This window comes from Scyliorhinus torazame, chromosome 14 (genome assembly GCF_047496885.1).
Source record: "Scyliorhinus torazame isolate Kashiwa2021f chromosome 14, sScyTor2.1, whole genome shotgun sequence".
In the NCBI taxonomy this organism is placed as follows: Eukaryota; Metazoa; Chordata; class Chondrichthyes; order Carcharhiniformes; family Scyliorhinidae; genus Scyliorhinus; species Scyliorhinus torazame.
In genome coordinates, this window is record NC_092720.1 from 213318019 (window position 1) to 213345705 (window position 27687).

Genomic DNA, 27687 nt, shown 5'->3' on the forward strand with positions numbered 1-27687 from the left:
TGGCGTCCCTAATGGCTTTGTGGAGGTTGTGCCTAGATTTCTTGTATAGGTCAGGGTCGCCTGACCTGAACGCCTCAGACCTGGCATTCAGTAGGGAGTGAATATGATTCCTGTTTGGGGAACCCATGTATGACCTTCATTGGCAGGTAGTCTTCTACACACATACAAACAAAGAACAAAGAACAAAGAAATGTACAGCACAGGAACAGGCCCTTCGGCCCTCCAAGCCCGTGCCGACCATACTGCCCGACTAAACTACAATCTTCTACACTTCCTGGGTCCGTATCCTTCTATTCCCATCCTATTCATATATTTGTCAAGATGCCCCTTAAATGTCCCTATCGTCCCTGCCTCCACTACCTCCTCCGGTAGTGAGTTCCAGGCACCCACTACCCTCTGCGTAAAAAACTTGCCTCGTACATCTACTCTAAACTTTGCCCCTCTCACCTTAAACCTATGCCCCCTAGTAATTGACCCCTCTACCCTGGGGAAAAGCCTCTGACTATCCACTCTGTCAATGCCCCTCATAATTTTGTATACCTCTATCAGGTCGCCCCTCAACCTCCTTCGTTCCAGTGAGAACAAACCGAGTTTATTCAACCGCTCCTCATAGCTTATGCCCTCCATACCAGGCAACATTCTGGTAAATCTCTTCTGCACCCTCTCTAAAGCCTCCACATCCTTCTGGTAGTGTGGCGACCAGAATTGAACACTATACTCCAAGTGTGGCCTAACTAAGGTTCTATACAGCTGCAACATGACTTGCCAATTCTTATACTCAATGCCCCGGCCAATGAAGGCAAGCATGCCGTATGCCTTCTTGACTACCTTCTCCACCTGTGTAGCCCCTTTCAGTGATCTGTGGACCTGTACTCCTAGATCTCTTTGACTTTCAATACTCTTGAGGGTTCTACCATTCACTGTATATTCCCTACCTGCATTAGCCCTTCCAAAATGCATTACCTCACATTTGTCCAGGTTAAACTCCATCTGCCATCTCTCCGCCCAAGTCTCCAGACAATCTAAATCCTGCTGTATCCTCAGACAGTCCTCATCGCTATCCGCAATTCCACCAACCTTTGTGTCGTCTGCAAACTTACTAATCAGACCAGTTACATTTTCCCCCAAATCATTTATATATACTACAAAGAGCAAAGGTCCCAGCACTGATCCCTGTGGAACACCACTGGTCACAGCCCTCCAATTAGAAAAGCATCCCTCCATTGCTACCCTCTGCCTTCTATGGCCTAGCCAGTTCTGTATCCACCTTGCCAGTTCACCCCTGATCCCGTGTGACTTCACCTTTTGTACTAGTCTACCATGAGGGACCTTGTCAAAGGCCTTACTGAAGTCCATATAGACAACATCTACTGCCCTACCTGCATCAATCATCTTAGTGACCTCCTCGAAAAACTCTATCAAGTTAGTGAGACACGACCTCCCCTTCACAAAACCGTGCTGCCTCTCACTAATGATGAAGTCACTGAAGGTGGTGTCATAGTTGTTTAGATTGGCCCCACTGTGTTCTTGAATATGGACCAGTCCACTGTCTCCAAGCAGTCACGTAGGAGCTCTTCTGTTGCCTCGGACCAGCATTGCGTGACCTTTTAACCGGGTTCTTCCGCTTAAGTATCTGCTTGTATGCCAGGAGAAGGAACACCGTCTTGTAGTCTGATTTTCCGAAGTTTGGTCAGGGGATGGATCAGTAGGCGCCTTTGTTTGTGTCGCAGTGGTCAAGTATGTTGGGGCCCCTGGTGGGACAGGAGGTGCATTTCTTGGAATTCTGACAGTACACTCTTGAGGTTGGCCTTGTTGGAGTCCCCGGCCATGATGAACAAGGCCTCCGGGTAATCTGTTTAATTGTTATTTATAGCGGTGTACAATTCATCAAGCGCCTTCTTCACTTCGCCTGGGGTGGGATGTAGACCGCCGTGATGTTGGCAGAAGTGAACTCCCGTGGAAGGTAGTATGGGCGGCACTTCACAGTCAGGTAGTCCAAGTCTGGGAGCAGTAGTTAGTCAGGGTCGCCACATCCGAGCACCAGGAGCAGTTGATGAGGAGGCAAACCCCTCCACCCTGTGAGAAGGGGTTTTGGGAGCGAGGAGGAGGATATTCAATGAGGAGGGGATGAGCTGTGGGAGGGAGAATAGAGGATAACAAGGGGTGAGGAGGAGTAGGTTCGACAGAGCTTTGAGGGGGATGAGGAGGAGTAAGAGGATGAGGAGGAGACTGGGGGTAATTAGTGGAGAGTTGATGAGGAGGGGACGGAGATAGGGGCAATTGGGGTTCATGGAGAGAGGAGGGTGTGAGGAGGGGATGGGGTGAGGAGGGGGCGAGTGGGACAAGGATGGGAGAGGGTGAGACTGGGATGAGGAGGGGGAGAGGGGGATGAGGAGGGAGATAGAGGCAAGAAGGGAGTTAGGGAGGAGGAGGGCATGTGGAGGGTAAGGGAGAGAGGGTGAGGAGGGGACAAGGAGGGAGCAAGGGGGATCAGGAGGAGAGAGGGTGAAAAGGAGGGGCAGAATGGGACAAAGATGGAGAAAGGGGGATATGTTGTGGCGATGCCGGCGTCGGACTGGGGTGAGCACAGGAAGAAGACTGACAACAGGTTAAAGTCCAACAGGTTTATTTGGAATCACTACCTTTTGGAGCAAAGCTGAAGACCTGATGAAGGAGCTATGCTCCGAAAGCTAGTGATTCCAAATTAACCTGTTGGACTTTAACCTGGTGTTGTAAGGTTTCTTACTGAAAGGGGGATAAGGAGGGGAAGGGAGATAGAGGTGAGGAGGGGGTTAGGGTGAGGAGAGGGTGAGGAAGGGACAGTGATCGGGATGAAGAGAGGGCAAAGATGGGGCAAGTGGCGGGTAGGACATGTACGGGTGAGGGTAACAGAAGGGGGCGGGGCTGAGGAGGGGGAGAGTGCTATGAGGAGGAGAGGGGAATGAGGATGGGGAGAGGACAAAGGGGAAGGGGAGGGAGATAGGGGCAAGAACAGGGTTAAGGGAGAGAGGGGGGCATGAGGAGGGGCGGTGGATGGGGTGAGGAGGGTGACAAGAAGGTAGTGTGATGAGGAGCGGGAAGAATGTGACAAGGAAGGGGAGAGTGGGAAGAAGAGACGGGAACTAGTTGGAAGAAGGGGGTGAAGATGAGGAGAGGGGAATGAGGAGTGGGAGGGAGAATGAGGTGGGAGGGAGAAAGGGTTGAGGAGGGGGTTAGGGAGTGAGAGGGATAGTGGGTGAGGAGGGGGTTAGGGAGTGAGATGGATAGTGGGTGAGGAGGGGGAGGGAGAAAGGGTTGAGGAGGGGGTTAGGGAGTGAGAGGGATAGTGGGTGAGGAGGGGGTTAGGGAGTGAGAGGGATAGTGGGTGAGGAGGGGGAGGGAGAATGAGGTGGGAGGGAGAAAGAGTTGAGGAGGGGGTTAGGGAGTGAGAGGGATAGTGGGTGAGGACGGGGAGGGGGAATGGGGTGAGGAGGGGGTTAGGGAGTGAGAGGGATAGCGGGTGAGGAGGGGGAGGGGGAATGGGGTGAGGAGGGGGTTAGGGAGTGAGAGGGATAGTGGGTGAGGAGGGGGAATGGGGTGAGGAGGGGGTTAGGGAGTGAGGGATAGTGGGTGAGGACGGGGAGGGAGAAAGGGTTGAGGAGGGGGTTAGGGAGTGAGACGGATAGTGGGTGAGGAGGGGGAATGGGGTGAGGAGGGGGTTAGGGAGTGAGACGGATAGTGGGTGAGGAGGGGGAGGGAGAAAGGGTTGAGGAGGGGGTTAGGGAGTGAGAGGGATAGTGGGTGAGGAGGGGGAGGGAGAATGAGGTGGGAGGGAGAAAGGGTTAAGGAGGGGGTTAGGGAGTGAGAGGGATAGCGGGTGAGGAGGGGGAGGGGGAATGGGGTGAGGAGGGGGTTAGGGAGTGAGGGATAGTGGGTGAGGAGGGGGAGGGAGAAAGGGTTGAGGAGGGGGTTAGGGAGTGAGAGGGATAGTGGGTGAGGAGGGGGAGGGGGAATGGGGTGAGGAGGGGGTTAGGGAGTGAGACGGACAGTGGGTGAGGAGGGGGAGGGGGAATGGGGTGAGGAGGGGGTTAGGGAGTGAGACGGACAGTGGGTGAGGAGGGGGAATGGGGTGAGGAGGGGGTTAGGGAGTGAGACGGATAGTGGGTGAGGAGGGGGAGGGAGAAAGGGTTGAGGAGGGGATTAGGGAGTGAGAGGGATAGCGGGTGAGGAGGGGGAGGGGGAATGGGGTGAGGATGGGGTTAGGGAGTGAGAGGGGTAGTGGGTGAGGAGGGGGAATGGGGTGAGGAGGGGGTTAGGGAGTGAGGGATAGTGGGTGAGGAGGGGGAGGGAGAAAGGGTTGAGGAGGGGGTTAGGGAGTGAGAGGGATAGTGGGTGAGGAGGGGGAGGGGGAATGGGGTGAGGAGGGGGTTAGGGAGTGAGATGGATAGTGGGTGAGGAGGGGGAATGGGGTGAGGAGGGGGTTAGGGAGTGAGAGGGATAGTGGGTGAGGAGGGGGAGGGGGAATGGGGTGAGGAGGGGGTTAGGGAGTGAGAGGGATAGTGGGTGAGGAGGGGGAGGGAGAAAGGGTTGAGGAGGGGGTTAGGGAGTGAGACGGATAGTGGGTGAGGAGGGGGAGGGAGAAAGGGTTGAGGAGGGGGTTAGGGAGTGAGAGGGATAGTGGGTGAGGAGGGGGAGGGAGAAAGGGTTGAGGAGGGGGTTAGGGAGTGAGACGGATAGTGGGTGAGGAGGGGGAGGGAGAAAGGGTTGAGGAGGGGGTTAGGGAGTGAGACGGATAGTGGGTGAGGAGGGGGAATGGGGTGTGGAGGGGGTTAGGGAGTGAGACGGATAGTGGGTGAGGAGGGGGAGGGGGAATGGGGTGATGAGGGGGTTAGGGAGTGAGAGGGATAGTGGGTGAGGAGGGGGAGGGGAATGGGGTGAGGAGGGGGAGGGAGAAAGGGTTGAGGAGGGGGTTAGGGAGTGAGATGGATAGTGGGTGAGGAGGGGGAGGGGGAATGGGGTGAGGAGGGGGTTAGGGAGTGAGAGGGATAGTGGGTGATGAGGGGGAGGGGAATGGGGTGAGGAGGAGGTTAGGGAGTGAGAGGGATAGTGGGTGAGGAGGGGGAGGGAGAAAGGGGTGAGGAGGGGGTGAGGGAGTGAGAGGGATAGTGGGTGAGGAGGGGGAGGGGGAAAGGGGTGAGGAGGGGGTTAGGGAGTGAGACAGATAGTGGGTGAGGAGGGGGAATGGGGTGAGAAGGGGGTTAGGGAGTGAGGGATAGTGGGCAAGGAGGGGGAGGTAGAAAGGGGTGAGGAGGGGGTTAGGGAGTGAGAGGGATAGTGGGTGAGGGGGGGAGGGTGGAAAGGGGTGAGGAGGGGGTTAGGGAGTGAGAGGGATAGTGGGTGAGGGGGAGGGGGAATGGGGTGAGGAGGGGTTAGCGAGTGAGACAGATAGTGGGTGAGGAGGGGGAATGGGGTGACGAGGGGGTTAGGGAGTGAGACGGACAGTGGGTGAGGAGGGGGAGGGGGAATGGGGTGAGGAGGGGGCTAGGGAGTGAGACGGATAGTGGGTGAGGAGGGGGAGGGGGAATGGGGTGAGGAGGGGGTTAGGGAGTGAGACGGATAGTGGGTGAGGAGGGGGAGGGGGAATGGGGTGAGGAGGGGGTTAGGGAGTGAGGCGGATAGTGGGTGAGGAGGGGGAGGGGGAAAGGGGTGAGCAGGGTCTAGGGAGTGAGAGGGATAGTGGGTGAGGAGGGGGAGGGGGAATGGGGTGAGGAGGGGGTTAGCGAGTGAGACGGATAGTGGGTGAGGAGGGGGAGGGGGAAAGGGGTGAGCTGGGGGTTAGGGAGTGAGAGGGATAGTGGGTGAGGAGGGGGAGGGGGAATGGGGTGAGGAGGGGGTTAGCGAGTGAGACGGATAGTGGGTGAGGAGGGGGAGGGGGAATGGGGTGAGGAGGGGTTTAGGGAGTGAGAGGGATAGTGGGTGAGGAGGGGGAGGGAGAAAGGGTTGAGGAGGGGGTTAGGGAGTGAGACGGATAGTGGGTGAGGAGGGGGAGGGGAAATGGGGTGAGGAGGGGGTTAGGGAGTGAGGCGGATAGTGGGTGAGGAGGGGGAGGGGGAAAGGGGTGAGGAGGGTCTAGCGAGTGAGAGGGATAGTGGGTGAGGAGGGGGAGGGGGAAAGGGGTGAGGAGGGGGTTAGGGAGTGAGAGGGATAGTGGGTAAGGAGGGGGAGGGAGAAAGGGTTGAGGAGGGCGTTAGGGAGTGAGAGGGATAGTGGGTGAGGAGGGGGAGGGGGAATGGGGTGAGGAGGGGGTTAGGGAGTGAGAGGGATAGTGGATGGGGAATGGGGTGAGGAGGGGGCTCGGGAGTGAGAGGGATAGTGGGTGAGGAGGGGGAGGGGGAAAGGGGTGAGGAGGGGGTTAGGGAATGAGGGATAGTGGATGGGGAGGGGGAATGGGGTGAGTTGGGGTGAATAGGGCAAGGAAGAGGCAAGGGGTTTGAGGAGGGGACGCGGCAGAGGAAGGAGGGGTAGATATTTTAATGCAAAGAGGTTCTGAGAGCCTCCAGGCGTGGAACAGAAAATGTTTCTCAATTCAGGAAGTCAGTGAAAAGCGAAAGCGAAAGTTTCCAGGGCGGGACGAGCTGTTGTTGGGAACATTTTTCCTCTTCACAGATCTGTTGGGAAAAGGCGGAAAGTCTTGGATCAGGTTGTGGGAAAGTCCGAGGTGAGTCCCAAATCTTTATTTTGGGGAGGGTTTATTTCCTGTGGGATTGGGTGTTTTTTATTCAGGCTGAAAGGTGCCGATCAAATGGAAGGAATTGAAGTGGGAGCGGCTGCAGGTTGTCCAGGGAGAAACTTTCCAAACTGTGCAGTGCTGGAGAGAGAGTGGAAGTGGCTCCTATCAGGAGAAGGGAGCGGGAGCCAGAGGAGATTTCCAACCTGAAACCGTCAGAGTCAAACCCGCGACCAGAGAGAGAGACGGAGATGAAAAGGAGGATCAGAGTCTTGTGACGGTCATAAAGATATTTGTGTTTAAATTCATTGTGGATCACAGGAGTGGGTGTGAACACCAATGTGTTGGTGAAGTGAACAAATGGTCGAGCTCCAGGTACTTTTGAAGATCACATTCCATAACTCCCTCATTGGAACGCTGTGACAAAAATGTCTCTTTCATCTGTAGCAATTTGTGATTTGGATTTTTTAATTGTTCCAATAAGCAGGTAAAGGTTTAAAATACCACAGGTATACAACATACTTTGCAACAGTAAATGATTCGCTCAGAGAGCAGGCAGACTGGCTGAGAGTTATTTTAAAAAGCTCAATGTGAGTCAGTGAGGTTCTTTGCAGCTGTCTGCCTTGAAGATTAACTAACACCAAACATAAGCTGGAGCTGTTTGTACTGGCAATGTGGGATGGGTGATTGGCATTTACCTGGATGGGAATGAGAATCCTTGTTTTGGACAGTATTACCAGATAACCTCTATGTTTGATGCAAACTTTTTTTTCCTTCCACTGAAGCTTCCTCTAGCCTGATAAACCTCCAATGTACATGTTGTAGCCTCGAGTTATGGATATTGCTGGTCGAGGCTCCATCACATGGCTGAGCAGCAATCTCCCAATTTTACCACCTGGCATTGGCATTTGTTGGAAGATTTATCAGTTGATACTCATTGTTTGACTGCATTATGGACTCACTGGATTTCCTAGCCGTTCTCACCGCCGGTAGTATAAAACGGGAAACCCCATTGACAGTGATGGGATCAGAAGATACTGCAGCCAGCCATTGGCAGGACATCTTTGCCACTTCGAAACTCACCACAGGGGGTGCGGAAAATCCCACCCACTATTGAGGGGGAAGAAAGGTGTGTTCACAATGCAGTTAAACGGCTTAAGTAATGTAGTCACTTAAAATGGCCAATCCCCAATTCAAAATGGCGAACGGCAAAGGCTGATGGGAAAGTCAGCCAACAGGACAAAAACGAGCAGCTGCAGGTTGGCTGTGTATTTACCTCTGGAAAGGCCAGACAAGATCGATACCAGCAACCATCAGCATAACAAAACACCAGCCATCTGCATATTAATGAGCAATCCCCGGGAACAATAAGCAACATTTAGACACACAAAGCAAAACCAGACTCTCTGGCGCCAGCAGAAGCCAACACAAAAGGAGGTGAACGACCACCTGAAGACCGCCCATCGATCAGGGATCCGCTCTAGCATTGGAGAAAATCGAGCCAAGTGATTGGGACAAAGTCCAATCACTTGGGACCAGGTACAGGGTCCGCCCCGAAAGGCGGGAAGCCGCTGGGGACTATAAGAATGAGCCCCAAGTTCAAGTCGCTCTCTTCACTCTTCAGCAGCCGATCGAACCTGTAAGTCTTTCTTCAACGCTCGCTACGAGATAGGCGCTCCTAGCTATCAATCTGTACCAACTTCGAATCCCGCAGGCTCAGAACCTGAACGAAAGGCCATTTGTTTCCCTGACCTGGTGGGCCAGTTCCAAGTTAAGTATAGGCCTGTTAGTTGTAGAAGTAGCTTAGACGTAGAATTTATGCATGAGTAGTGATTATTGTGTATAATAAATGTGTTTTGATTTAAATCTTACGAATCGGTGTATTGGATTATTGATCATTACTCGGACTTGAACCATGTGGCGGTATCATAAAGATACCTGGCGACTCAAGAGCAAAGGTGATAAAACAGAGCAATTAAACTAAGGCAAAGTTAGCAACATTATTTGGCGACATCCTGACAGGACCCGATCTAGAAGTGGAAAACCACTCCGGGAGAACCCAAGATTTTGAATTAGAGATCCAATTGGAAACAGAAAACCACAAGTGTTCAAGCAGTTCTGATCAATACTCATAATTTGGAAGTGTGTGAATGCATGCGTAACTAACAGGGCGATAAGGAAAAATTGGTAGATTTTTTTTGTGGCGACAAAACTGTCGGAAATTTGTATATCGGAAAGTAGCGAAAGCTGTACCCGTATTTACAGCACCGCCTTAATACCCCTGTCCCAAATTGGAAGAGCAGCATTCGGATGGGAAAGATGGCAATGCAGGCAATGCAACGCCTCATGAACCCCGAGGAATTTGCGGTCGCAGCGACCAGCAGCAGTAGAGTGGGACAATGTCCCATTTGGGAGGAAGAGATCAGGAAATATCTCAAAGGGAAAGGATGGCCTTTGGAATGAATTCTGTGACAATGAGGAATCAGGTCCCAGGAGTATAGGACATACTTGGTGGGAGACCCTGAGCGAGATCCACAAAAAGAGCTTGGGGATAGCTCGCAAGCCGATGGCAATCGTGTCCTGCTTGGCACAATTGCGAGGCACAGAGGAGGTCGTCAGGACGCTCCGGAAAGAAGTTGAGGGCATACATCGAATGAGTAAGGTCGATGTAAGCGAGATAGAAAAGGAGAATTTGGAATTGAGAAGGAAGTTGGCAGCAAAAGATGGAGAGGTGGAGGATGCCAAAAGGGCACACCAGTCTTGTCTGACGCACTTAAGCAGCTCCCAGTCTCAATATGAAAAGGCCTATCAGGACACGCAACGTGCAGTCCTGGTACGAGAAGAAACAGAAAAACAGGTAGAGGCATTACAGAAACAGCGTAGTGATCTCAAGGCAGCATTAAGAGCACTCCACGCTGCTACCACAGAACAGAGACAGAGCACCATAGATCACGCAAAGTGCCGGAAGCAGATTGCAGAGCTGCAATCGCTGCTTTCTATTCAGAAAGGTTTCCAGGAAACTTTTGGAGACAAATTAGATCAGGAAGACGGCCCTGATGGGAAGAATTGAACGAAACAGCGCAGAGATATGTTCAGGGAACATGTGCGCAGGGAAAGCCACAAAAGAGAAAGGCGCCCCAACCCCCCCACACAGCAAATAGTTCAAGCTCCAATGAACCCAGTAACCACCCACCGCACAGCCACATCGGACGATGCGGAATTTCTATACTCCACCCCCTTAACAGTGACCCAATTACGGGACGCGTGTGATAAGATCACACCGTTCCTCCCCACCTCAGACCCCCACCATTTTTTTGCCACAGTTAAGCATCAGGCGACCATGTACGGCCTGGATGAGCGAGAGCATGTAAAGCTCACAGTTTTAAGTTTAGATCCGTCAGTAGCAGCAGCCCTTCCCGACCCACAGAATGTAGGAGGAGGCACCCTTGCAGAAATGCATACCGCGATCCTGGATGCGATCGGGTAGAACCGGGGTGACCCCGTAGATGGCCTCAACAAATGTAGGCAAAAGAAATCCGAGCACCCCACAGCGTTTGCTGGACGCCTGTGGATCCACTTTGCAGCAGTCTTTGGAGACTTAGACCGTGCCCATTTGTCCCCAGACAACATGGCCAAATGGACCCGCACCCTTATCTCCCATGCCACAGAAACAGGACAGAAAGCTTGCACGAGTTATGATCCCTCAGAGGAGGCCCATAACGAGAAGTGGGTAGTGAAAAGATTGTCCCGCGCCTGGGAGCAATCTATACAAAGCAAATCCGCAGTCAAGAATCCCGAGGAAAAGCAGGCCGGCGCAGATATACAGGCGGTAAAAACACACCAGAACCCCGCATGGGTGAATGAGGGAAAGAACAGCCCCCACCCAAGTCACAAGAGTGTTACAACTGCGGACAGTTGGGACACTTCGCAAGAGAGTGCAATGCCCCTAAAAGGCCACAGAGAACCCAGCAGACGGGCACTATGAGTCAGAAAAAGACAGAGCCCATAGCGTTAGCGCCCGTTCGGATCAGACGGACTTGACGGGAACGGACTGACGGTGTACGGGCTCCCCCAGTTGGGTCTGCGACACCCTTTGGGATAGGTCCAGGTGACTGGTAGTTGCAGCAAAAATTCGGGGACAGCCCATCGAATTTCTCTGGGACACAGGAGGGTCCCGCACCACAATAAATTCCTCCACCCTGTTTCAAAAAGACACGTGGCCCACTACAGCCACTATCCCCCTCAGCGGCATTACAGGCCACTCACAGCAGGGACACATCACAGCCCCTGTGCCCATTCAAATCGGCAACATTACCACCAAACACCCCGTGGTTTTAGTTGACCTGCCCCACACAGCAGAACACATTCTGGGAATCGATTTCATGAATTCCCACAATCTTTCATTCGATCCAGTCAACCAGTGTGTCTGGAAGATGGCAAAATCCGCAAGAGCCTCCGCAACGCTCAACATAGGAGAGTATGTGAACAAAATTCGCGCCGTAGTCGAATTTTGGTTGAACCCGACCACGCTTAGTACGGACAAGCAGGTTAGGGCAGTTCTGCAAAAGAACAGGACAGCATTCGCGACCCACAAGCACGACTGTGAACGGATGACTGGCTCCGTACAGGTAACAGGACCTGACCCTAGGCCCCAAAAACAGTATGGATTTCCCCAAGAGGCAAAGGGAGAAATCTCCAAGGTAATAGAAAGCTTATTAGAGCAGGGCGTACTTAGATCAGTAGCCTCCACTAATAATGCCCCGATTTGGCCAGTGAGAAAGCCCGATGGATCATGGCGACTGACCATCGATTACCGGGAACTCAACAAAGTCACCCCCGCAGCAGCCCCCACAGTAGCAGCAAGTCCCGAGACCATGCTCAAGCAGGGACTCAATTCCCGATTCTTTACGGTTTTGGACGTCAGTAATGGATTCTGGTCCATTCCATTGGCAAAGGCGTGCCAGTACAAATTTGCCTTCACCTTTAAAGCACAGCAGTACACGTGGACATGCCTGCCACAAGGATTCCACAACTCCCCCTCCATTTTCCACCGACTGCTGGCAAATGGTTTAGCCAAATTCTCTCGCCCCGAATGTCTGGTTCAGTATGTAGACGACCTACTACTGCAGACAGACACCAAGGAAGAGCACATTGAGCTTCTGTCCGAACTCCTGGAACTATTACACTCAATCGGTTGTAAAGTCAACCCCAAAAAGGCCCAGATTTTGGAAGATAAGGTGATATATTTGGGAACAATTATCACACACGGTAAACGCGAGATCGATCATAAAAGGATTGACTCGATTGCTAAATTACCCCTTCCCCAGAACGTTTCAGCCCTCCGGTCGTTTTTAGGCTGGTTGGCTACTGCCGAAACCACATTGACGGTTTCGCCAGCAAGGCAGCGCCCCTCTCAGACCTCCTAAAGAAAGGAGCCCCCTGGGAATGGCTTCCGCAGCATACGGATGCGGTGGACTCTTTAAAACAGGCACTCATAGCAGCCCCCGCACTGCAAGTTCCGACCCGCTTTCCCCTTGCGCTATAGAGGTAGCGACCACAGACCACACCCTTTCAGCCGTGCTCCTGCAGGAACGGCACGACCAGTTAAGACCCGTAGCTTATGCTTCCCGACTTTTAGATGCTGTGGAGCAGGGATTTTCAGCCTGTGAGAGGCACCTGCTCGCAGTATTTTGAGCAGTGCAGTATTTTTCACATATTACCGGACTGAACCCCATCACAATTCTCACCGAACACACCCCCACCCAACTTTTACTAGACGGACGACTCGAGGACGGTACAGTAAGCCAAATAAGAGCAGCCAGATGGTCCCTTCTCTTGCAGGGACGGGACATCACTGTGAAAAGGACAAAGGCGCACTACTTAGCCGACAACTTACAGTACCCCGGAACCCCCCATGAATGTGAGATCATCTCTCCACACCACAACACAGGCCCCTTTATCGCTAAAACACCCCTCAGAAAGATTGGTAGTTCAACCCAGAGCCCCCAGCACACGGGACACGTGTGAGCCCATAAAGATCTATGTGGATGGATCTTTACAGTCTTGGATGGGAAGCGCATAACAGGTTGCGGTATTTATGTCGGGGACGCGCCCTTGAGGAAATAGCGTTAAAACTTCCAGGCCACTTAGGCGCGCAGGCGGCAGAGCTCACGGCCATCGCGTATATAGTTGAACACCCAGATTCCTTCCCCAGCCCAGCAGACATATACTCGGACAGCCTCTAAGTCTGCAACAGCCTCACGGAATTCCTGCCTCTGTGGAAAACAAGAGGATTTGTTTCCGCAGACGGAAAACCCCTCCCCTCAGCCCCATTGCTCCGTCACATTTTAGACCGAGCCCAGAACAGGACTTTTGGGATAATCAAAGTTCGCAGTCACCATCGTTCCTCCCCCCCTGGAAATGTAAAAGCCGACGCACTGGCTAAAGCAGGTTCCAAGCATGGATATCTTTGGACACCCCCCGAAAGCGCGCCAGTGAGTGCAGTTCAGGTCTCACAGACAAAGATCGAGGATCTAGTGGAGGCCCAGAAGCAGGACAGCAATCTCAGGGAGATTGTAAAAGGAAAATATCCAGCATCCTATGAGAGGTTCAGAAATGCACTGACCACACATGACGGTGTGGTGTTAAAAGACACCCTCTATGTGGTTCCTGAACAGGACAGGAATCAACTGATTTGTTTGTTCAATGATGGTCATGGACACCAGGGAATCGATCCCACTACAGCCCATCTCAAGCAGCTTTGTTGGTGGCCGAATTTAAAGGAAGATGTAAACCATTACATCGAGAAGTGTCTTATCTGTGCCCAGAATAATCCGGACAGATATGCCAAAAAGGCTCAACTCAGCCACACCCGACCCGTTAATGGCCCCTGGACTAACCTCCAGATTGATTTTATAGGACCATTGCCCCCTTGCAGGAATGGCTATAAATATGTATTTGTGGTAATTGACACATTTACGAAATGGGTGGAAGCATTCCCAGCTCGCACAAACACTGCAAAAACCACAGCCAAGATTTTGACCCACCACATCTTTACAAGATGGGGACTCCCCCGCAGCATTGAATCAGACCAAGGCTCCCATTTTACGGGACGTGTCATGCAGAACGTCCTCACGATATTTGGCATCACCCAAAAATTCCACATAGCATACCACCCACAGTCGAGTAGTATCGTGGAGCGCATGAATCGGACCCTAAAATCCACACTCAGAAAAATGGTCCAGCAGAACAACACCACTTGGCTTGGCAGTCTGCTATGATTTTGTTGTATGGTTGAGGAAGTTAGGATAATGAAATGTTTAAGTGAGTGTAGTGTATTAAGAATAGTTAGAGGTTTCCAGTTTATTGTTTTGTAATGCATGTCCCTGTTTGACATAGCGCCCTTAGAATTGTTAGTTCAAATTTTTTTGCATAGCTATGGTCAGTGCAGAGGCCATGAAGGAAGTGCTCCCCCCCCCCAGGTCAGGGAATGGAAAGCAACATAGTTATGTGATCCTTCACGCTTCGCGTTAGGATCACAAGGAGGGACTGTAGCCACTTAAAATGGCCAACTCTCGATTCAAAATGGCGAACGGCAAAGGCTGATGGGAAAGTCAGCCAACAGGACAAAAACGAGCAGCTGCAGGTTGGCTGTGTATTTACCTCTGGAAAGGCCAGACAAGATCGATACCAGCAACCATCAGCATAACAAAACACCAGCCATCTGCATACTAATGAGCAATCCCCGGGAACAATAAGCAACATTTAGACACACAAAGCAAAACCAGACTCTTTGGCGCCAGCAGAAGCCTACACAAAAGGAGGTGAACGACCACCTGAAGACCGCCCATCGATCAGGGAACCGCTCCAGCATTGGAGAAAATCGAGCCAAGTGATTGGGACAAAGTCCAATCACTTGGGACCAGGTACAGGGTCCACCCCGAAAGGCGGGAAGCCCCTGGGGACTATAAGAATTGAGCCCAAGTTCAAGTTGCTCTCTTCCAGCTCTCTTCACTCTTCAGCAGCCAATCGAACTTGTAAGTCTTACTTCAACGCTCGCTACGAGATAGGCGCTCCTAGCTATCAATCTGTACCAACTTCGAATCCCGCAAGCTCAGAACCTGAACGAAAGGCCATTTGTTTCCCTGACCTGGTGGGCCAGTTCCAAGTTAAGTATAGGCCTGCTGGTTGTAAAAGTAGCTTAGACGTAGAATTTATGCATGAGTAGTGATTACTGTGTATAATAAATGTGCTTTGATTTAAATCTTACTAATCGGTGTATTGGATTATTGATCATTACTTGGACTTGAACCACGTGGCGGTATAAAGATACCTGGCGACTCAAGAGCAAAGGTGATAAAACAGAGCAATTAAACTAAGGCAAAGTTAGCAACAGTATCAACCGATAAATCCTTCTAATGCCAGATGGTAAGGTGTGTGTTTCCATAATTAATTAAACTGGGATAGATTAAGAGAGACAGCTTGTGAGAACTGATAGATAGAAGGGTAATGTTGTTAAGTTGATATATTTGTAATGAGGGGTTATGGTGTGTGATTTACAGCTAAATAGGTCACGTCTAAAATTTGCATTATGAAGTAAGCGGAGACTTGGCTTTTCAGTTGTTGAATTTCAAAGGGGAGATTAGAAGTGACACTAAGTAAGTTTAATTCTTACAAAGTTTTTATCATAAACAAGGGAAGGTATATAAAATTTTATTGACTGAGCACCACACGGAATTGATGCAGTTCTCAGAGCTCCTCTCCTCTCTCCTGAAATAAAATTATTCACACATTTAAATGAGCTAATGTTAGGAAAACAAAGGTAGTTTTCAGAGATTTATATTTTTATTGGTAATCATTAGCTTGGGCGCGATATAATGGCCACACTGCATCCGAGAAGCAGCTCGCCACAGTGACGCATGGCCGATAGACCCAGGAGACTCCACTCTTGGGATCTACCCGGCTCGCAACACCTTGAAAGATCTAACAGGATCTCGTGAGACGTTACAATGTAAATCGTGCCCATTGTGGATGTGATCACTGTCTTTAGCCTCCCGATCCCTCGCTATACTGGGGAGTTCCAGCGTGCAGAGCTCTTTGGTATTGTGAACAGGGTTATGTGTGGCCTTGGCGGTGCATTCCCTGCTGAGGTCCCTTATTTAATGTGAGTGGTGTTTTATAGCCATGTGTACCTCGACGCTGTGAGGGCCGGGAAACACGCAGCTAAACGTGCTTGCTATGGGACATGTTTCCCATTTAGTTGAATCACGCCCAAGGTATCGTTTATGTGTGTTTAATTTAATGTTTCTGTGTCTGGAAGGGTAAAACTTAGTTAGATTCATGTTGTATGAAGGTTTCTGTATGTGTGTGAGTTGGTTACGTTTCAATTACAATTCTATTGTGCTTAGAGAGATCTATGGCATGAAGAATAAATAAGCCAAGGGAAGGATAAATCGTTGCTTATCAACAAGTGGCCCACTTCCCAGATCAAAGGGCTTTCCTTTGTTCTCCGTTTTAACGGGAAGCCTTGCAAGAAGAAAAGCCATACCATGGAGTAATAGGTATCTAAAGCCCAGTGCAGAACAGAGGAAACTGGCAATAAGAACAGATTACCGTTCAGTAAAGTCACAGTTGAATCAGGAGAGGTTAGAATGATATCTGCAGTAGTGCTCAGGTTTTTGAGATACCTTTTGAAATAATCAAGTGTTGTAGGGAAAAATCCCTTGTACCAGTGCAGTCAAGAGGCCGAGTCTCAAGGCAAGGTTCAAAGCGTTGTTCTTTATTGTACAATTACTGAAGCCTTCAGGGAGACCCACGCAGCCAGCTCAGACAGTGGCTTGGCCCACGTTGATCTCAACAATTACAAATTCGCTCTGGATTTTTATAGGAATCCAAATTCGAGTGGGAACATTTGCTCATACATAATAGTTAAAGGGTAGTTTTGATTTAGATTTCTCAGACAGGTTTAAACTGAGAATATGCATCTTTGTCAATTTGCACCTGTATGGTGTGTGTCCGTGTTGATGAGATTATCTGTGCTCGCTCCGGTGTCCCTCCCTTGTCAATTTGCATCTGTATGGTGTGTGTTCGTGTTGATGAGATTATCTGTGCTTGCTCCGAGTGTCCTTCCCTTCTTTAATGTGTTTCCCATTATCTCCCTGATGTGTCTCCTTAACTAAATCGACCTCCGATGTCTGTGGCTGTGCTATGTGTTTATTTCTGTATTTGCTAGATGAGGTGTTAATGTCACCTTTGTCCTGCTGTGTGTGTGGGGGACGCTAATCTAATTTATACATTTCTTTTATTCCTCCTATTCTGGTTTCTTTGCCTGCCTTGGCCATTTTATTAATATATTATTTCATTCTTTCATACGTCTTTGCAATACAGTTGTGCCATATATCCCACTGCCAGGGTCTTAACTCGCAGATATCCCGATCTCCTGGCCAGGGGGCCGTTTTAAGATGCAGCCTCATGCTGTTGCTGGGCAGAACAAGGGTCTTCCATCAATTTCGAATTAAAGGTCTCTCAGCTGTGCAGAAGGGGATTTAAACGAATGTCCATCCGGGTGTCCCCTTCTGCATTGTGGGCACATTATAAACCGTGCCAATCGGTCCAATCAAACAGTCCAATGAATGAAGAATGTTTGATGAGATGAGATAAAAATATGATCTTGGAAAATGGCCGACTTCACAAGTAAATCAGTGGCTGGACCTCAGAGTTTGTGTTGAAGCCTTTAAGACAAAGAAATCTGAAAGGGGTTGGTGTAAAACAGTATTTTTCAAACTTTTTTCCGACGACCCTCCCCCCGACAGCCGACTGTGACCCACCCATGGATTGCGACCCTGAGTTTGAAAATTACTGGTATAAAATGCTGGACGGGATTTGGAAAAATAGAGTGTAAGCTTGGTTTGAAAGTGTTTTTGTAAAACCTGGACTGGATTTTATATGCAAATTCTAATTGTGAACAAATGTGTTTTTGGGAATGGAATTTGGAAATTCTCATATGACAATCATCTGGGGGATTCTGTGGATTCTGAGGAGACATCCAAAGACATTCACTTGGGATTCAGCGTGGAGTGTGTATTTGACCACAGGCACCTTGTGTGCACTCAAGGGACTTTGTGTGTTAATGAGACCATAGTATATTTACAATGTACAGTTTAATCCATGTTAATCTTAAATCTGCTTGTATTTCTTAATCTGAGGGGGGAATAAAAGAAGTATTGAGGGGACCTCCGGTGATGGCGGGCGGGAGGCAGTCGCACAATGGAGGGCTCCCATTCGGGAATGGCATTTTCGGGGCTTTAAGCCCGGTCCCAGGGTCCACGGAGGCGGCAAAAGCAGGGAGAAGGCACAGTGAAGGCACAGCAAATGAAAATGTCGAGGGTGAGCAAAAAAACGGCCGTAAAAAAACAGCTGAAGGTCCGTTGGGGAGTGGAAAGGTCACCGCGGGGTCACCAAGGAAAATGGAGACTGGAGCACTAGGGGAGGCCGCATTGCTTACAGCTGAAGAAATAACTAAGGTGATGGCTGCAGAATTCGAAAGGCAGTTTACAAAATGCATGGAGACGGTGAGGAAGGAGATGAGGGAGGTTTTGAGTGTGCTGGTGGAGGAGGCGGTTTCCCCGGTGACAACAGCGGTGGCGAGCGCAGTGGCGGAGGTGCGGGAGCAAGGGGAGGCGCTGAAGGAAGTGGAGGAGACATTATTGCAGCACGGTGATCAACTTACCTCGATGGGGACGGAGATGCGGAAGGTGATGGAGATTAACAAGGATCTGCGAGGAAAAATGGATGACCTGGAAAACAGATCCAGGCGACAGAATTTGAGGATTGTGGGGCTGCCCGAAGGAGTTGAAGGACCGATGTCGACTGAGAATTTTGCCGCGATGCTGGCAAAACTATTGGGGGAGGGGGAGGATCCCTCCCGATATGAGCTCGATCGGGCATATCGGTTGTGGAGGCCTATACCAAAGGCGAGTGAGCCGCCAAGGGTAGTGACTCTGTGCTTCCGTAGGTACAGTGTGAAGGAGAAGGTCCTGAGCTGGGCCAAGCAGAAGCGGGTGGTGCAGTGGGCTGGAGCTGGTATATGTGTATACCAGGACTTTATGGTGGAGCTGGCGAGGAGGCGGGCTGCCTTCAACCGGGTGAAGAGGGCACTGTACATTAGCAAGGTGCAGTGCGGCATTGTATATCCAGCGAAGCGGAGGGTGACTTACAAGCTCAGGGACTTTTATTTTGGGACGGCGGAAGCTGCGGAAGAGTTTGCGAAGGCAGAAGGACTGTGGCAGAACTGAGAAATGGTCATGTACCGATGTAGCCTCATGACTGTATTTTCTTTTTTGTATCACTGCGCGCGGGTGTAGAGATTAAAGGAGCCAATGTGGTATATATTTGGACAAGGGAAGGGACGGGACTTTCACTCGAAATGAGGGTTCTTTGGGGTGTAGGTGGATATGCGGGGTTTGTGCGCTAAAAGGGGATTTCTGGGCTTTCCTAGGGCCGGGCAAGGGGTAAAGGGACCCGGGCGGGGGCCTCCACGCTGGCCGGTTTAAGCCGGCCAGTGAACGGGAGTGAGGTGGGGGGAGGGGCTGCGGCCATCGGAGCCTGGCAGAACAGGGTCCGAGTGGTCTAGCCGGGGTGGAAAGCTGGGGGGAAGGAACCGAGGTTGGGAGGAGGAGTTTTACAAGAGGCAGTGGACGGGAGGAGAGTTGGGGGGGGGGAGGCGGGGTTACAACTCTTGGGTATCATGTACGGTACTCTTTCAGAGATTGGATGGTGTTGATGAGTGTAGGGGGGGGGGAGTGGGCTCTATAAGTTAATGGTGTTTTCGGACAAAGCGCTCCACAACTCACTGAGGGGAAACAGCTCTTCCCCCCCCTCTGGCACTGATGCAGATCTGTGCCTCCCTGGTTACTGACCTTCCTGCCACAGTTTCTCTGCATCTACTGAATCACAACCCTTCAAAATTTTCAACACATGCATCACGTCTCCCCTTGACCTCCTCTGCTGTTGGGAGAACAACCACCGGCTTCTCTGGTCTCTCCACATGAACTGAGGTCCCTCATCCCGGTGCCATTCCAGTAGATTTACCCTCCACCATCTCCAAGGCATTGACAGGCTCAGTGAGTGGGCAGAAAACCGGCAAATGGGATTCTCGGCACAACATCGAGGGCCGAAGGGCCTGTTCTGTGCTGTACTGTTCTATGGGCGGTCCCGGACTCCTTTTTCTTTTTCTCCTTTGTTTTTTGTTTCCACTGTGGGAGGGTTTGTTTTATTGGATGCATATATTGACAGGTGGGCTGTTGTTTGGGATGGTGGGAGGATGGGATCGTTGTTATTGTTAAGGGGATGGATTTTGTATTTGTTACCATTTACTGTTTGTGGATGGGGTGTAAATTTTGAAGGAAAATGTGAAAATGGAGAATAAAAACATTTTTTAAAAAGTATTGCATCATAATCCAACTTTTCATGTTTAATATACTTTTTCTTATTAAAACTAATTAGTAGTCCTGTGACTCTGATCCTCCATGTTTTACAGAAAAAGTAAAAGTTACAAGTTTGAAGTTAATTTGTGGCGGGTTTTTCACGGAGTTTCCCACCAGCTCTGTCGGCGAGTTCCCCACCGCTGTTCAGTGACACTTAGTCACTGGGAGCTTAACTCCGAGATTGGGTGATCTCTTTGTGAGCTTGTGTGTTCCCTCCCCACCCATGGGTAATGTCACCCCCACAAACATGGGCACTACCCACACCCCCCAAGTGAGGAGAGTCCACTATGGGGTCCCCCCATGTCAGGCCCCCTTCCAGCAGCCCCTCCCTTCCAGCAGCCCCTCCCTTCCAGGAACCCCCATCACCCTTTTAACCTCCTATTACCTACCCCTACTTACCTACCCTGCACACCTCCATTTGGTCCCGCCCCTTGGCGAGATTCTGACTCTGAAGCCTCGTAGGACTTGGGTGAATCCCGTGAGGCATGAAGACTGCTGGGAAGACCGTGAGAGGGCTCTTAACGAGATTCACCTGCCGCAACCATGGTCCTTTGAGCCATTCTGAGATCTTCCCATCCAGTTAAAACATCAACTGGCTATTGTAACACAAAGCAGTTTAAATGTTTCCAACTTCCTTCGCTAGATGTGTAGAGAATAGATTTTAGATGACCATGACGAAAGCCATGAAATTGAACAAAAAAACCCAGGAGTCAGATAAGCAACCACTTTGAAGTCATGGGAGACTCGACAGGCAACACCGTGGTTGGTCCAAAACCATCAGTTAGATTCTCAATGCAGTGAGAGTTTGGCACTATTCTCTGGAAAGATTTCCAAATGTTGTAGCGAGCGGGAATTGCCGCGAGCTTCCCGCCTCTTGGCCCATCGAGGCCGGCAATGCTATTCAATGCCGTAAATGAAGGCTCGCCAGCCACTTCGCCGGCACCGCGCTCGCCAGCGTCCCGCTAACAAAGTCGAGCAGCACTTAAGCTGCACTTGGTTAGCCAACCCCAGCCAGTCCTGGTCACCGTTTTACAGGAAGGACATAACTGCTCTGGAGAGAGGCCAGGGGTGATTTACAAGAATGTTGCCAGGGCTTGAAAATTTGTAGCAATGAGGAGAGATTGGATAGGCTCGGGTTGTTTTCCTTAGACCAGAGGAGGCTAATGGTGACCTTTTGCGGTGTACAAGACTGAGGGGCCGAGCCAGAGTAGATGGAAAAGATTTGTTTCCCCTAGCTTGGGGGCACCGATTTAAGGTTATTGGTAAAACGATTAGTGGGGGCATGAGGTGTAGCGCACAGCAGTCCCACATGACCCCCAATACATACTACCACATGAGGCAAAATGTTTCCACCCAAAGACGTTTCCACCCAAAGGTCGGTGTCTGGAATTCACTGCCTGAGTTGGTGATTGAGGCTGAAATGTTCAACTCATTTAAAACGTGCCTGGATCTGCATCTGATGTGCTGGAATCTGCACAGCTATGCATCAGGTAGCAGCTAGTTCCTGTTTTGGCTGACACAGGCACAGTGGCTGAACCTTTCCATGGTTCTATGCTTTTTTTAATGTTTATTTTCAAATTTTTAATAAAAAGCGTCACAAAACAGCGTAAGAAGAAAGATAACTATCGGGATCAATGTACGACAGATACAGCACAAAACAAGTCATTACATAATTGGGACAAATAAGACCGAATAAATCAGGGGCAAAATCCCCAACAAGTTCCTGCCAGGGATACATGACTTGTCTGTACCTGAACAGGATACATTACAGACCTACATCATACCATAGCTTTAATAGCAAAATGACAGAAGAGGAAAACAACAACCGGAGAATCCCAGTGCTAAGGGCACATTGACTAACTTTTAAATTGCAATTTAAACCCGTCCCCAGACCCTGACCAAGACAGACACCCCTCCCCCGCAACTATAAGATGAAAAAATGACAAAGAGAGGACCAGGTACCACCAGCCCGAATCCTCAGCCCAAGGTCCTCCATGGAAAAGTAAAAGAAAGTAAATCTTCTCCGGGCCCAGGCCAGAACAGGCAGCCAGGATATAACTACAAGATGTTGTTACTCCTAAACCACAGTGTGTCCTTAACCCATATACGATGGACAAATGACCACAAGTTGTTTCGTACAATAATCTAATTGATTGGCGAGTACACAAGGTTAAGGTTGTTTCAATCACACACACATAAGTTAAACTACAAAGTTATTACTTGCAAGACCTTAACTTAACTTTCAAGCGACCAGGCAGATATGGCCTTTATCTGGAGTCCGCGGCCTGGCAGTGTTGATAGTCTGTTGCTGGTCATCATTGTCCTTGGATCTGGTCCTTCCGTCGATGGCGTGGATGGTCTTCCTCTTCTTCGGCCGGTGAAGAGTCACCATTGTAGGCAGTTGTCGAGAGAGCGAATGAGGGGGTGCGCAGCACCTTTTATCTCTGGGATTTTTGTGCCCTTTTGGGTGGTCCCAGGCAAACGTCCAATCAATCGATCAGGGCTCGATCACCCTGCTGCCTTTTTATTTGAGGGCTGCAGTTGGATAACACAGCCTCTGTTTGGGCCTGAAAAAGGAAAGATAAAGACAGACAGGTCTCGCTCTCATCATCCCTGACAGCAATTAGAACAGTTGAAGAGGGAGACCTGTACCAGGACAAATGACTGACTCCTCCCTAAAGAGGATTCCGACAAATCCCACTCCACACAGGAAAATACAAAGTCAGCCTGGGCCTGAAGAAGAAAAAAGGGAAACCAAGGGAAAAAAATTAGCTCTGACCATGGGGAGGCCTTCCTCGAACAAAGCGATAACCGAACTAACCTAAACAACCGCATCCTCCACCCGTCCCCCCGCTCCAGCTCTGCTCAGCCTCCCTCTAAGGAGATATTAGGATAAAGAAACTGTGCACAAATCTCAAATCCAATAGTCAGTTTAACATGATATAACCTTCTCAAATCAGGATCACCAGAGGTGCAGGACATCACACCCAAAATATTTACTTCCCGGCAAGCAGATAAAATACATTAACAGGCAACAAGAAGATTATCAGGGAGTGAAGCCCAGGATAACAACTGAGGAATGCGGCAGTTGTCAGGATGAGGAATAAGGCCATAAGACATAGGAGCAGAATTAGGCCACTTGGCCCATCGAGTCTGCTCCGCCACTCAATCATGGCTGATATTTTCCTCATCCCCATTCTCCTCCCCAAATTAAGCAAGAACCTATTTATCTCTGTCTTAAAGACACTCCGTGATTTGGCCTCCACAGCCTACTGCGGCAAAGAGTTCCACAGATTCACCATCCTCTGGCTGAAGAAATTCCTCCTCATCTCTATTTTGAGACTGAGATTGGGTCCGCTAATTTTTCCTACAAGTGGAAACATCCTCTCCACGTCCACTCTATCCACGCCTCGCAGTATCCTGTAAGTTTCATTAATTCATTAAGATCCCCCCCTCATCCTTCTAAACTCCAACGAGTACAGACCCAGAGTCCTCAACCGTTCCTCACACAACAAGTTCTTCATTCCAGGGATCATTCTTGTGAACCTCCTCTGGACCCTTTCCAAGGCCAGCACATCCTTCCTTAGATACGGGGCACAAAACTGCTCACAATACTCCAAATGGGGTCTGACCAGAGCCTTATACAGCCTCAGGAGTACATCCCTGGTCTTGTATTCTAGCCCTCTCGACATGAATGCTAACATTGCATTTGCCTTCCAAACTACTGACTGAACCTACACGTTAACCTTAAGTGAATCGTGAACAAGGACTCCTAAGTCCCTTTGTGTTCTGATTTCCTAAGCATCTCCCCATTTAGAAAACAGTCTATGCCTCCATTTCTCCTTCCAAAGTGCATAATCACACTTTTCCACATTGTATTCCACCTGCCACTTCTTTACCCACCTTCCTAGCCTGTGCAAGTTCTTCTGCAGCCCGCCTGCTTCCTCAATACTACCTGTCCCTCGACAGATCTTTGTATCATCTGCAAACTTAGCAACAGTGCCTTCAGTTTCTTCTTCCAGATCATTAATGTATATTGTGAAAAGTTGTGGTCCCAGCACAGACCCCTGAGGCACACCACTAATCACCGGCTGCCATCCTGAAAAAGACCCCTTTATCCCCACTCTCCGCCTTCTGCCAGTCAGCCAGTCCTCTATCCATGCCAGGATCTTACCCTGAACACCATGAGCTCTTAACTTATTTAACAGTCTCTTGTGCCTTCAAAGGCCTTCTGGAAATCTAAATAAATCACATCCACTGGTTCTCCTTTGTCCAACTTCCTTGTTACTTCCTCAAATAACAGATTTGTCAGACATGACCTCCCCTTAACGAAGCCGTGCTGACTCAGTCCTATTTTATCATGCATTCAAAGTACTCTGCGATTTCATCTTCAATAATGAACTTTAAAATCTTCCCAATGACTGAAGTCAGGCTAACCGGCCTATAATTTCCTGTCTTCTGCCTCCCTCACTTCTTAAACAGCGGTGTTACATTAGCCACTTTCCAGTCCTCTGGGACCCTCCCTGCCTCCAGTGATTCCTGAAAGATCACCACCAATTGCTCTTTCCAGGAGTAGGTGCAGACTCGATGGGCCAAATGGCCTCCTTCTGCACTGTAAATTCTAAGATTCTACAATCTCCTCAGCTATCTCTTTTCGAACTCTGGGGTGTAGTCCATCCGATCCAGTTGATTTTTCCACCTTCAGACTTTTCAGTTTCCCCAGAGCTTTCTCCTTAGTGATGGTCACTGCACTCACCTCTGTCCTCTGAAGACCCTGGAGCTCTGGCATCTCACTGGAGTCTTCCACCATGAAGACTGATGTAAAGTAGCTGTTCAGTTTCCAACGATCGGGACACAAAGACCCCTTACTTCCAGCATGCTGTCTCGGCTGAGTCCAGGCAGATTATTATCTGAACGGCTATAGATTCAGAGAGGGGAATGTTCAAGGAGACCTGGGTGTCCTTGGGCACCAATCACTGAAAGTAAACATGCAGGTGAAATAGGTGATAAAGAAGACAAGTGGTATATTGGTCTTCATTGTGAGAGGATTCGAGTACAGGAGCAGGGCTGTCTTGCTGCAATTGTACAGGGCCTTGGTGAGGCCACACCTGGATTATTGTGTGCAGTTTTGGTCTTCTTTTCTGAGGAAGGATTTTCTAGCTCTGGAGGGAGTCCAGCGAAGGTTTACCAGACTGATTCCAGGGATGGTGGGACTTCCTGTTTGTGCTTCCAAAGTGAATAACCTCACACTTGTCCAAATTATACTGCATCTGCCATTGATTTGCCCACTCGCCCAACCTGTCCAGATCATGGTGGGAGAGTCCAGAACCAGAGGTCACAATCTGAGGATTCGGGGTAAATCATTCAGTGCAGAGATCAGGTGAAATTCTTCACCCAGACAGTAGCGAGCCTGTGGAATTCCCGATCACGGAAAGCAGTTGAGGCCAAAACATTGTCTGTTTTCAAGAAGGAGTTAGCTGTAGCATTTGCGGCTAAAGGGATCAAAGGATATGGAGGGAAAGCAGCACTCCAGGGACGGAACGCAAGCCATATAACCCAAGAATAAGCAAATATTAAATGTGCAGCAGGATAAAATAAAGGATGAAAAGATGAGCTCATGAAAATGCTACCACTCCCACGATCACATCACATGACAGCCCCCCTCCTCCCGTTCACCAGATTTATTGAATATCATGATGTTGTTTTAACTTGCTACATTTGGGTTGCCTGTTCAGCACCATGATCCCTCTGTTACCGTACCCTGATCACTAAAGTTCATAGATGGGGATATGGAATGTCTGCATGTTCTCTCAGCACTTACCACAGGAATGAAGTCTCCCAACCACAGAGACCAAAGAACACAGTGTGGAGGGGGGGATAGACAGACGAGGAGAGTGACAGAAACAGCAAGCTAGGTTGCTCTCATTTGATTCTGCCCAGTTTTCAGGTGATAATTGAACAATACAAGTCAGAAAGTGGAGATGTTGTGTCAGATCTCCACCTTTCTGTGCTGACATTTCAGGTGAAGGGATTGTTCACCACCTGTGTGGTAGGCATCACTGTTGTATATACTGCATACGAGGGGATTACGGTAAGGCCCCTGTACTACAGGTACGGGGCTATATCCCTGCCTGCTGGCTCTGCCCAGTAGGCAGAGTATAAATTTGTGTGCTCTCCGAACTGCAGCCATTTCGGCAACAGCTGTAGGAGGCCACACTTCTCTGCGTAATAAAGCCTCGATTACTCTCTACTCTCGTCTAGTCATAATTGATAGTGCATCAATTTATTAAGCAGAGATTTTACAACGATGGATCTCCGTATCAAGCCGGATCGCCTGCAGTTGCATCCTCAAGTAGACAACACCAAAAAGGACTTCGCACATTGGCTAGCTTGCTTTGAAGCATACATTGGATCTGCGACAGCTCCAATCCCAGATGCACAGAAGCTCCAGATTCTGTACACGCGGCTAAGCTCCGATGTCTTTCCCCTCATTCCGGGACGCCCCTACCTATGCAGAGGCCATGGCGCTACTGAAGGAGAACTACACTCAGCAGACCAACAAAATCTACGCCAGGCACCTCCTGTCCACGTGGCACCAACTCCCCGGTGAGTCGGTGGAAGATTTCTGGCGTGCCCTGCTCGCCCTGGTGAGAGACTGTGATTGCCAGGCCGCTTCGGCCGCTGAACATTCTAACCTGCTAATGAGAGACGCGTTCATTACAGGCATAGGGTCGGCCTACATCTGCCAGCGCCTATTGGAAGGGGCTACGCTTGGCCTCGCGGCGATCAAGAAACTAGTGCTCACGCTCAAAGTCGCCTCACGCAAGGTACAGGCGTATGCCCCCGACCGCACGGCCCACCCCTCCTGGGCATCATGGACCACGCCAGCGACCACCCCATCGTGGACCCCATCAGCGACCGCCCGCAGCCAACCCCATGCCTGCGGCGCGCGGCAGCCAACCAACCCTGGGGGACCCAAGTGCTACTTCTGCGGACAGACAAAACACCCCCGGCAGCGCTGCCCGGCGCGGAGCGCACTCTGCAAGGCCTGCGGCAAGAAAGGACTTTTCGCTGCAGTGTGCCAGGCCCGGTCAATGCCGCTATTGTCCCTGTACCCCCCACGTGCGGCCAATGGGCACCGCCATCTTGCTCCCCTCACAACACGTGCTGCCCGTGGGCGCTGCCATCTTCCCCGCCTCAGGGCTCCTGCCCGTCGGGCACCTCATCGTGCCGCTCATCGCCTGCAACCGCCGCCGACCAGCCGCTTCTCACCTCCATCACGATCGACCAGTCCCGACCGCACAACCTCACAACCACGTCGACAACAGTGAACGTCGACGGGCACAAGATAGCCTGCCTTCTGGACTCCGGGAGCACTGAGAGCTTCATCCTCCCTGATACGGTAAGGCGCTGCCCCCTCACGGTACACCCCATTAATCAGAGAATCTCCCTGGTCTCCGGATCCCACTCCGTGGAGATCTGGGGGTACTGCACCGC

At 50.4% G+C, this 27687-nt stretch overlaps 1 protein-coding gene across 3 annotated transcripts in view; it reads left to right on the forward strand.

The window, feature by feature from the left end:
• Positions 1–6583: 6583 nt before the first annotated feature.
• Positions 6584–27687, forward strand: part of LOC140390474 (butyrophilin subfamily 3 member A1-like) — a 218264-nt gene continuing 197160 nt past the window's right edge. For 2 of the 3 annotated variants that reach the window (XM_072475629.1, XM_072475631.1), the window contains exon 1: positions 6584–6697. The gene's annotated coding sequence lies outside the window, so the exon portion shown is untranslated. Of the gene's footprint in view, positions 6698–6880; positions 7082–27687 lie in introns of those variants that run through there. The other variant, XM_072475630.1, reaches the window with a different exon arrangement.